The 11,732-nt window shown below is 44.6% G+C and overlaps 1 protein-coding gene across 1 annotated transcript in view; it reads right to left on the bottom strand.

The window, feature by feature from the left end:
* The window catches only part of KLHL25 (kelch like family member 25), a 213,080-nt gene extending 201,629 nt beyond the window's left edge, over positions 1 to 11,451 (bottom strand). The window contains exon 1 of the mRNA XM_086958110.1: positions 10,504 to 11,451. The gene's annotated coding sequence lies outside the window, so the exon portion shown is untranslated. The remainder of the gene's footprint in view (positions 1 to 10,503) is intronic.
* Positions 11,452 to 11,732: the final 281 nt, after the last annotated feature.

Raw genomic sequence — 11,732 nt, forward strand, 5'->3', positions numbered from 1 at the left:
TTGACTGCAGTGACATCACCAAAGTGATTACCCACTGTTGTGACACCACCCAGGGGAAGCACCCTCTTACCCTTTGTTCCGCCGCCTTAACTGGGTCACAAAAGATCTGAGAACATTGGTGGAACGGCAGCTGGCAGTCTCACCTGCCTTCTTTCACCTCTCCCAGGTCTCTATAGTGAGATAGGAGAACATGGGTGGACCTGTGTGTGCGCTATTTGCCTTAACCCTGTCAGCATGGGTCTCTGTAGACAAGTACTGTAAAGAAAATGAAGCTATACTGACAAACGTCTCTCATATAGCTATTTGTCAGTGTGGTGCTTTGCTCTCAATGTCCAAGAAGGGAAGAGTGGCTTTGGGCTGGGTGGGCTTGGATGGCGATGAGGGCGGTAGGGTGGGTGTCAAGAGGCCTGGTTATTGTTTTTCAAGTTAGGTGGAAGAGGAGGGTTTTAGAGAGGATGGGTGGCAAGAGCCAGGTATTTTTTGTACATTTATATTTTGGGGGGTTCATAGGGGGTAGGAGGAAAGAGGCTAAGATTCCTTAAAAATGTTTAATATGCTATAAATTGTCCCCTATTGTGCCTCTGTTCCTGCATGTATGTTGAAAGCATATATGTTGTCTATTTAATGTCATTTAGAACCCCTCTATGAAAAATATATCCATTATTCACAGTTACTCTTCTATAATATATTTATTGTTTATTTCTGACTCCCAAACCAATTTTTAAATTTGGCTTCTTGGTTTTGTAGTGAACAGTCTAAAGCCCAATTAAGAAATTAAGAAATCGGAGAACAGATTGCGGAAGTGATTAACGTAGAGTGTGAACGTCTTCAGGAGAGGCATAGGTGTGTGCAAGTTTTGAATGTTTGCATTAGAGAATTAATTTTCAGGAGGATATTAGGTTATGTGCAGAAATAGCTAACGTTTGCACAGTATTTAGAAGTCATTGTAGTTCTACAACTGTGTACTCAAAGGAGCTGCAGTGCTCTTCTTACATGATACATTTGTCTCGTATTAACAGCAGTAAGGAAAAAGCATTGGTAATGCATCAGTTTCGCCTATGTCATGAAAAAAGAGCTGTTTTCCTCAATCTTCGACCGGGAGAAGGAAAGAGTTCCCTGACAGATAACACGGGAGTGGGGGGTGTGGCGTAGTGGGCAGAGCTGCTGACTCGAGAGCTAGGGACCCCACTTCGATTCTCGGCGGCGCCACACAACATCCTATGATTTTGTGCAAATCACTACATCTCTCTGAGTGATAAACTATTACATACATATGCTGCAAGAGTAAAACGCAAAACTTTATGAAAATATAGTTCCACCAAAGAGGATGTTAATAGTAATTCGGCTGCGGGAAGCTGATAAGAGAAGCAGACGAGAATCAAGCATTGATAAATGCAGAAAAAGATGCTACAGCCAATAGAAATGGAGGAAAGATATGTGGCACGCACAGGAACCAATGAGTAGCCTGGAAAGAGAGGATGCAAGTGCCTTTGAAGTGTATATTAAAAACAATAGATTTCTCAAGCAAAGGACATGCGCTGTGCACGCGAAAGCTAAAAAGCGCACGTCACACTTCCTTGTCTCTAATAGAATCTAGACTTTATTTAATGTAGTTCAAATAATCATTTTTTTATTAGATTTTCCAAGATACTGAGATATAGACCACACAGAAACCACCTTAAAAAGCATGTGACATCATTACAGACATGATCCAGACCGGATCCAAAAGATACTTGCACAAGGGCAGATGTTGATGATGACAGTGGATCATGAGTCCACTCATAATAGCTCTGCTCAGGCAGTCATGCAGTTGAAAATCACTAGAAAATGCAGAGGTTGTGGTGAAGTCTTCAACAGCTACTAGAAACCCCAAACATTCTAGTTTCAACGCCAGCAATAAGCCCGCTACTGATCACGATAATGAACTCGACTATATTCCTTCCCCTAAAGGCAAGAGGGAGGTCATGCTTCACACCGCCACATGCACCAGAAAGTCTAACCACGAAGTGATGAAAGAGCAGGAAAACAGGGGACACAAACAGCTATGGAAGCACCTCAAATGATTATGTTTATAAGGACAAGATGTTAGAGCTCCAAAAAGTAAGACGGTGCAGCAGAATAAAGACCATGGTTAGAGAAGTTGGCTAACACAAGATAGAAAAGCGGCTGGCAAGCATGGGACAAAGGGAAGCATCCAGTGGCCGGCTATTCACTATGGCAGAAGAGCGTCGCACCACTGCTTTCTTGCAGTGCGAAAAGCAAAAACAGAAAACGGTAAAAACTTTCAGTAGTACCATTTTATATTTGTTTTGCTGGCGAGCGGGGCTGCTCCGCTTATGGATCAGGGTAGGGCCGGAGTGGTTTTCCCACTCCTGAGTACGCAATGGCGGTTTGGTAGGCCCTCTCGGGCCGCCCAAACCAGTCATGTGCACTCTATGTTCTCCATACAGGCTGCATTTCAGCCTGCATGGAAAACAAGCCCACCCCCTCCCCAATTCCCTGCCTGAGCGCCTTGTCACAGCGCTCAGACAAATCACAATGCTCCTATGGAGCATTGTGACTGGCTTAGGGGTAGGAGCCTGGCTGCCCGCTTCCTGTTTCGACCTGGAGTCAGACACAGGCGAGCAAGAGAGAAGACGCGGGACGCTGCTGCAAGGTAAGATTTATTTATTTTTATGTATATTATAAGTTTTTTTTTATGCATAACATTTTTTTGAAGTAGCCTGCGGCCAAACCCCCCACCACACCTTGTGCACCCTACTCCCCACCCGCAAGCCATGCCGGCCGTCCCTAAAAGTAGTTAGTGGAAAGCGCAAACCAAGGAAATTGGAAAAGGACGGCTAGTTTCTGGGGATAGCTATGGGAAAGGAAAAACATATCTCAAGGCTGCCATCTTTGAAAGATGTGAGTGTGAGTAGTCTGCTCACTTCTGACACAAACAACAGGGGGAAATTAAAAATGGATTTGAGAAATATTCATCACGAGTTCAAATGGGGATTGTGGCTGCATAGCTAGCTGGTTAATCACATTGTTTTAAGAGTTTACATAGTACCTAAAGCATCACTTTAAGAGAGTTTCTAAGGTTTGTACACTACGTGCACTTGAACCATAATGTGTCTTTTAAACAATGTTTTGTCATTTGTTCAGGATTTTGTATGAAATACACTTTATTGGCTCCCAGTATCGGCCCTGAAGCCATACTCTTAGTAAAATAAATTAACTTTGTTATTAGAAATTATGGTAATAACTTCATTTTTTACAATAATGATTCATTTCAGGTGAGGGTAAATTATGATTAAGAGCCAGAGCCTATAACCCACTAAAAGATACCAATTATCGTGAGCTAAACAACCAAACCTACCCCAGCGCACTACATATGATATTACACAATGTTACGATTGACATACAAAATGGCATCATAAATGACATCACATATCTGCATGACAACTTTTATGGCATTGCTGACACAAATTATTGCACATATAAACTTTTGCTGACGGACAGAGGAAATAAAGTCCAATTCCTACATTTATCTTTTTGAGGGACTTCTTGATAATGATACTACAGAACACTGATATATATATATATATATATATATATATGTATCACTCAGGCCTGGGCTTTGAGTGGTCTACTGCTACCAAATTATGACTGTCTTTTTAGATCTCATCATATGTGTGATGTTAAGACCTGTTGTTTCCAATATACATAGAGTGAGCTTTTGTTCAGCCCTTTGCCCATGATTAGATGGCTTTATTGTCTCTCCCTGTTGTCTCCTGCTTGCTCATATGTCTATCCACCCCTCTCTATATAGTTAACGAGTGTAATGACACCAGCCTTGATGTGATAAGATATTTCATTATTGATTACATAATTGGTGAAGAGAATAACACTCTACTATATACGAAATGAATGGCATCACAATTGCCACAAACAAAATTCTATTTTCCATTTGTATTTGTTTCCATTGTTTCCACATGTCTCAACTGAGGGGATTCTATATTTTGAAACTGGTACTGGAGCTTTCCATCTAAAATTAATGCATAAGAGTATATATATTGTGATTAATGGCAAATGTAGCTGCCTTTCTTCTCTAAGTCGTAGACAGTAGTACATCACCCATACACATACACTTAAATGTCAGACACTACACACAGATCTTGCTGAGCACGATCCAAGGTCAACCCTAATGTGCCTGCACGAAAAGGTGTAAAAAATATTAAGACCAGGTGTTTTTGGCAGGGAAATATCCCCTATATGGTGACCGAAGAGCACATCTACCAAGTAACCCAGCTGCATGTGCGCCATGACCTACGTCTTTCTCATGGTAATGTGATTGTGTTTGTTTGAGAGGATCACAACAGGTGCTACCTTCATGATGGTAGAGGGCTACTGCCCTTGCCAGGAATTAGGTGACACAAGCACAGTGATGGCAGCAGAAACGTTTTGGGTTTCATAGAGAGCAGTGGTGTGCACAGGCCTTTTACCAACATCACAGGAGTGGTTCCTTCTGGCCCATGTATGTAATGTTCCGAGGCTGTGTACTTAACTAGTCCTTGACCTGCATGAATTATGTGTAGCGCTGGACAGCATGTGATACCTATGTATGTGTGCTGGAATGTGTGTGTGCCTGATCATGTTAATTAACATCATATGTACTCTAGGAGTTCCATTTTCGAAACACAGGGCCTGCAAATTTTCAGAGAAATGAGGACTGCAACCCCTAAATAGGAGATGTGTATCTCTGACATTCCTAAGGACTGGGATGGGAGCACATGCTGAAGGAAGGAGTGCAGAGCATCCTCTCTGCACATCAAAGGTGTCTTTGATTCGAGGAAGAGTTACTAACCAGGGGGGCCTGGGCTCATTGTCGGAAACACGATGGGGCTGATAATGTTGGCACTGTGGACCAGGGAATCTTGATAGAGAGGAAGGCCTAGGCCTTTTAGCATTTATGAGGCATATTTCAGTGGAGGATGACAGGTGTGATTCCAGGTTACTCCCTTCACTTGCACTGTGGGTCAATAAGAGCTGGAGCCACTCCTGCTCTGGGAGACTGTTCCTCAGACAAAAGGCAGCGTAGAGGTGAAAGTGAATCAAGAGAGCTGCCATCCATATCCCAAATCACATTTGTGTTTTGGAGTTGGCCTATAAAGGAGGGAGCATGAGACCCATTAGTTGTTCAACAGCACTATTCATCATGAGAGAAGCGATCGGTATGACTTTTAGCTGCTGTAATCAAGGCTCGGAGCCATGGTCTTATAGTCTTCCTGTTGTGTGAAGGGTAATCACCCAGGAAGTCAATATCCACTTGTCCTGAGCCTGAAACATTGGCCTTCGGCCTACCTGCCATGACCAATGCACCTGCTGAGGAGGAGGAGAGCACCTGGATGGAGCAAGGCCCAGCAGGGATCCTAGCCAATGGATTCTGGTGAGTGAAATGTGAGACATGCGGTCCGGTCAGGACTGCTGCAGGAGGGAGGACTGCCTGCCTGATCGTACCATAGTCGATGACCATCATGTCACGAGGAAGGGGGCCACCGTGAAGTGCTGGCCGATGCCTGTGTGAGTGCCAAGGTCAGCAACCTACATGTGACCATGAGCAAGGCCACCTTGAAGTGTGTCTGTTGCCCATATTTGCGTCAAAATCTGCAACTTACATGTGACCAAGAAAGGGGCCACCATGAAGACAGGGCCGTCGCTTGTGTGCGAGCTGAGGTCGGCGACGCTGTGCGACCAGGAGGGAGGTTACCCTGAGTAATTGTCATTGCCTTGGTTCATCGTGCTGAAGAAGCCAGGAGAAACACTTACAGATCACCATAAGAGCCGGGCGAGGATGTCTGACACCGACGCAGGCTGTTCAAGGACTGAGGAAACCAATATCTCATTAGGGAAAAAAACAAGAGGTTGCAGGCCTTCAGAGTCTGGAGACCAGAGCTCAGGAAGAACTACCCCAGTCCTCCTGGGATTGCCAGCTGTCATTAGGTCAGGTAAGACTATTCCAGTGCGCCAGGCCTGTGAGGACTGGCATGAACTTAGCACCTAAATACTGCTAGCATCTACACTTACGGCGACACAAAACGCTGTTGTTTGAGGACTAGGGTGGGCCACATCTGAGGGTCGCAACTGGTATAGAATGGGGAATAAACAATCCCACTAGACAGGACAGAGGGACTCGGAGATTCAATGTGGGCCAGAGCTAGCACACTGACCAAAAGAGGCAGTGGTGATTATTTAATGTGTCAGGTCTATGCTTTGTGTGATCGCATTAAACTATGCTTTTTTTCAATAAAGAAAGTATGTGGCTAGAAAATCAGCTTATTGCTGTCACTTTAAGACTTGAGTCTCTATACCTCACGCCTAGATCTCACTCAAGCAGCCTTAGACTGCTCGACCCACGCTACCACTGACAGTCAGGTGCTGTAAAGGGTAGTACCCAGTTATTCAGGGTCCCCAGTAGGACAGGCTCCGGGACATCCAGAGCCGCAATCCCCACAGGTGGGCCCTGAAACTTCTCCTTCCCCTATGGCCCTCTGAAAGGGCTACTGACACCTTGGCTGGAAGTTATGGCTGCGTAACACCATACCTTACAAACGTCAATGTTTTTTTAACGTTTTGGATGTTTAAAGTGCCCATTTGAGTATAAGAGGGTGTTTTATTAAGATTGTTTGTTTGTAAACAGTTTACTGGCAAATGGTGCCACAGTGTCTTAAAACCATGGACTGAGAAACTGCCTGTGAATTAGATTACTTCAAGAACTGCATCGCCACCTTGCTGACTGAAAATTTCATTTTAAGGTTCATGAACTGACAATCCTTCTTTTCTTGTATTTTTCTGAGCCTTTGCTCCCCTCTGAGATTAACCCCACTCATAGGGGTTGTGTTATGCTACACGACTATCCTTGCTCCTCCATGATATTTCCGTGATGGAGGGCTCATGAATGGTCTGATCACTGAAATGCACATCCTTATCATAGCCTCAACAAAACTGTTCAATCGTAGCAACCAAGTAGATCTTGCCAGTTGGCGAACTGTGTGTAAACAGCCAGCTCTTTACAAGCCTTCCATGACTGCCTACGAGACACGGCACGCTGGCTGCACCAGAACTCACTTCAGTTCAACTCCTCAAAGACTGAGGTGATGTACTGCCCTGCGAGTCGCATACCCCGCCCTCTGCCCGCTGAGTTCTGGCCCCCGGAGAACTCCAACAACCCCCCACCAGTTACCACCGTCCGCAACCTGGGCGTCATGCTCAACCATCAATTGAGCATGGAGACTCAGGTCTCAAGAACAGTCGCAACCTGCACCGGCCTTATGCGCTCACTGCGCAAAGTCTTGCCTCTACTTCCATCCTCCGCCAGAGCACTAGTAGTCAGGTGTACTATTCTTAGTCGCCTTGACTACTGCAACGCCCTGCTGCTTGAATCTCCGGCGACACTACTGGACAGACTCCAACGAGTCCAGTCAGCAGCAGCCAAACTGGCTCTGGGATGGACCAGGAGATCCTCGGCCACTGCCGCACTGGCCGAGTTACATTGGCTGCCTTTGAGGCAACGCATTGCCTTCAAGGCCCTTTGTTTGGTCTTCAAGGCACTGCATGGAACAGGACCCAGACCTCTCCAACGTCTATTCTCCTGGTATACCCCCACCAGAACACTTAGGTCCACTACTGCTTGCCTCGTGAGAGTGCCCAGATGTAAGAAGGCCAGGATGGGAGGAAGATCGTTCAGAGTAGCTGCAGCCAAGCTTTGGAACAGTCTACCTGCCGAAATTCGCCATATCCCTCATCTCCTCCCATTCAGGAAACGTATCAAAACTTGGCTCTTTCCCCTGTCCCTATAAAAAAAAAAAATAATAACCAGCCTTTTTCAGCTCCCCCCCGTCAATAAACCACAGGAGTAGCTATCAGCGCCAGGATACCTGCCAGGTGACAGTCGCGCTTTATAAATATTTTAAATAATAAATAATAATAATTGAATAGTTTCTGAATTACAAGGAATCGTCCTAACTGGGCCAACTTCATTTGAAAACGGTTTGTGAACAGCTTATAGCAAGCTGCAGTCCAAATATACAAACTTTTTGTCATGCAAACATCTTGAATACTGCTGATTGGACTTCCCCAAATCAACATAACGAGAATTTTCAGTATGGTTCCACCATCATGCCAACTTTTATGTAATTACCTTCATCAATTTATACTGGTACGAAAAGCAAAAGTTAACGTGTAATCAAAATGATAACTCTACTGTTGGATTGCCCACAATAACGTGTGATGGGGCGGTCATCCACTTAAAGATGACAGGTAGGCATGATACTGGAAGCAAAGTGCAGAATTAGTAAAATAATGACCGTCAGGAAGATGTCTGGTCAAAGGAGATACCCTCTTGGGAACCCAGGTTAGGTTTGCATAGCTGAATCCATAGGAAAGAATCGTTCTTTGTTGTGTTTACTTATAAAGGATGTAAGCCATACAAGTATGTCGGCGTGTACATAAACCAAGTTGGTGAGTCTATTTAGTATCACACCACAGAACCAGCAACAAATCGTGTAAAAAAAGCTGAGCTCTTTGTGTGGCACATCAGTCCTGCAGTGATGTAGCATTATTTTCAGTATTTACCTGCAGGATATGTTGGTATTTACTCTAATGCAGCAACAGGGGGTTCGCGTTGCCTCCACCTGTTTTACCATCCTAAGATGGCTACGGAAGATCATCTGGATGCTTCCTGACTCCACGAAAAGAACTGTGGTCCAGGCACTTGTCATCTCCCGCCTGGACTACGGAAATATTCTTTATTTGGTTAGTAGTCAGGAGGTGTTAAAGAAGCTCCAGGTGGTCCAGAATTCCGCTGCCCGCCTCCTATGTCACATCCCAAGGAAAACATCCACCTCTCCCTTCCTTCGGGATCTGCATTGGCTACGCATTGAGAGTTGTATCAAATTCAAGGCCTTGTGTATTGTCTTCAAAATTAAAAAAGGGACCGCTCCGCCCTATCTCAAAGAGCTTATCCTTCCCTATGTCCCTTCCAGGCCTTTACGCTCATCTGTGCAAGGCAATTATGTATCCCCTAGTTGCAAACTAACTAGAATGGGTCGTTCCTTTTCATTTCTTGTTCCTAGACTATGGAATTCCCTCCCTAGCTCTATGAAACAAGAATCCCTTTACCTCAAGTTTCGGCAAAATCTTAAAACCTGGCTCTTCTTTCAGTGATTAGCTTGCTACTTACGTAGTCTGTAGTAGTGGACGCTCCAGGAAACCCTGCCAGGGTAGCTGTGCGCACTATAAATGTAATTAATAATAATAATGCACAGGTGTAACCCAGTGAGCTCTCACGGGTTATCTACAACCAAAACAATACACTTTTCAGTACAGTTTTTCAAATGCAACTACGGTTTATGACCATAATGTTATACTTGATGTCGTCAGAAAAAAAGGGAATTATTTCAGATTATTGTTGGGTAGCATTTTAACTTTCTAAATTAGTGACAGTTGTGATTTTTTTTTAAATAGAAATCATGATACTAACTGAATAGAGTTTTTCATTCAATAATAAACTATCCCTCTGATTGAATACCCTTGCAAGCACAGCTAATTTTACAAATGTTAATTTAGGATACCGAAAACGGGTATCTTCTGACGGTCTGATATGAATCGGAAATGTGATGAAAGCAAAATCCCAGTACTGTAGATTTTGGATCCAGTTTTAAAACTGATTTTTCACTTGCATAACATGGCATTCTCCTTGCCTCGTTAATGAACAATTTTGTTACAAGTACAATGTTTAACTTCTACTCTGCTCACAATCCTTGCCCTCTTCTACACTGTATTCTTGGAGCGGAGATCAAATAAATTATGAGGCAATGTCCTGGGCACCAACCAACTTGATGGGTCAGCAGCCACAAAAAACTCCCTTCCCTTCTGTCCCGTGTCCACAGCTGTAATGCAGTGTTTACATAACGCGCTGCACCCCAGAACAGTGTGCAGATTCAGTCCATTCGCACCAGCAAGTTTGCGCAATTCTGAAAGGGTAACACATAATATTTAAACAGCTTGGTCTCATTCATTTGACTATTTATTAACCTTTGTTTTCTTGACAGGCTATTTCGTGCGAATGAATATGTAATACACTCAGCAGCCACTCTCTACTTTCAAAAAATGAATTATTAAAACATATCTACTGAATTTTTATAGAAAGTCTGCAAGGCTAGTCTACAAGAAAGTCTGCACCCCTGTGTCCGATAAAACCGAATTGCCTCCGTTTTATGAGGCGCTTGTAAAATATAGACGACCCCCACGAAAACGGTATGGACCAAATGCGCTGGATTATCTCAGACTTTGGCGTATTTATAATGGGGGGTTTTACATACCACATTGGCAGCTAGCTACCATGTGCCTTGCACTATTTCGAGAGCTACCATTCTCAGTCTATAGCAGTATGCCTAGTGCCGAAGACAGCTGTCAAGCTTCCAGGTCTGGAGGGCATTTCACTTTTTAGTAATCACTTACCTCCGGGGTCTCTTAAGTGGGGAACAGCTGCTTCCGTCTGTAGACAGGGGCTTCTATGCTCAGCCTTCTCTGTGGGTCTCTGCTCTGAGACGGTCTGCTTCAGCCCGAGCAGCAGCAAGGCTTCCTTCACTCTGGGAAGATCTGCGCCAGCCTGTGAGGGAAGGGGTCATTGTGCTCAGTGAACCACTCTCAAACTCTGAGCTGGGACGGCGGGGTGGGGGTGGCTTCTATTCTCTTACAGCATGTGAGCCTTCTCTCCGGGATGCTGTTACAGCGAATTGAGCGAGATGCCTATTGTAGTCGTTTGAATAGCGAGCTCCCGTATTGTGTAAAGCTCAGCAGCGCGTACAGCATAAAATCCATGTGAAACTGTCCATTACCACAGAGGTCTGCAAATATCAGGAGTCGGGTGCTCTGCAAAGCCACAGAACAATGGTTTATTGTGGATCTCTGTTAAAACCTGTGGGATGAGGTGAGATGTAACTGGACTGTTTAGAACTGTAAGGGTAGGACAGCCACTCAACGGCAATAGTGTAAACAGTAACACGCTAGCCCCTGCACCCCGAGTTTCTGTAGTCTGTTCCCCGTAGAGCTTATCTGTTAAGGCGGCTGCTGTACGCTCTGGAAGACGGGGGATTGATGAGGACGATAGGGCAGAGGGTCTTCCTTTCGTGACACAGGGTCGCTCTACTTTGTATGAGAAAAATCGGGAAGGTATTTGAGCGGAAGAGCCTCTTCCAGCATGTATGGAGAGGGCAACTGGCGCAATAAATTAATCACCCCAACTCTCTTGTCATAACTCCACAGCAAACGATTTGGTTTTACTGTGTGAGGCTGAAGGCGCGTTTGTTCAGGACTGACAGAACACGCTGCCAGTGACTGTCCCTGAATCGTAATACACTGCCTAAATTCAGCATAAGCACTGTCCGAACCAGGAAACGCTGGCACTTTAAAGAGGCGTGCTATTTTGAAGGATCACAGAATAATCCAATCGGTTTCGGAAAAGGCAAAAGGCGGGTCTAAGTAACTCACCCAACCGCAATATGCAGAGCATCTCAAACCAGGAAGATAGACTCTAATGCGTCATTCACTTGTGTAGGATCAAGCTGGTTACGTCATTTGAAGGCTCTGATTCTAATCAAGGAGCCATCTTGGAACAGTAAAACGCGCAGCCTCTTCACTGCTAGAACTTTTCCCTCCGTAGTACTAAGCCATTTCTTGGACGTTTG

The sequence above is a fragment of the Lissotriton vulgaris genome, chromosome 2_1, assembly GCF_964263255.1.
Source record: "Lissotriton vulgaris chromosome 2_1, aLisVul1.2, whole genome shotgun sequence".
NCBI classification, from domain to species: domain Eukaryota; kingdom Metazoa; phylum Chordata; class Amphibia; order Caudata; family Salamandridae; genus Lissotriton; species Lissotriton vulgaris.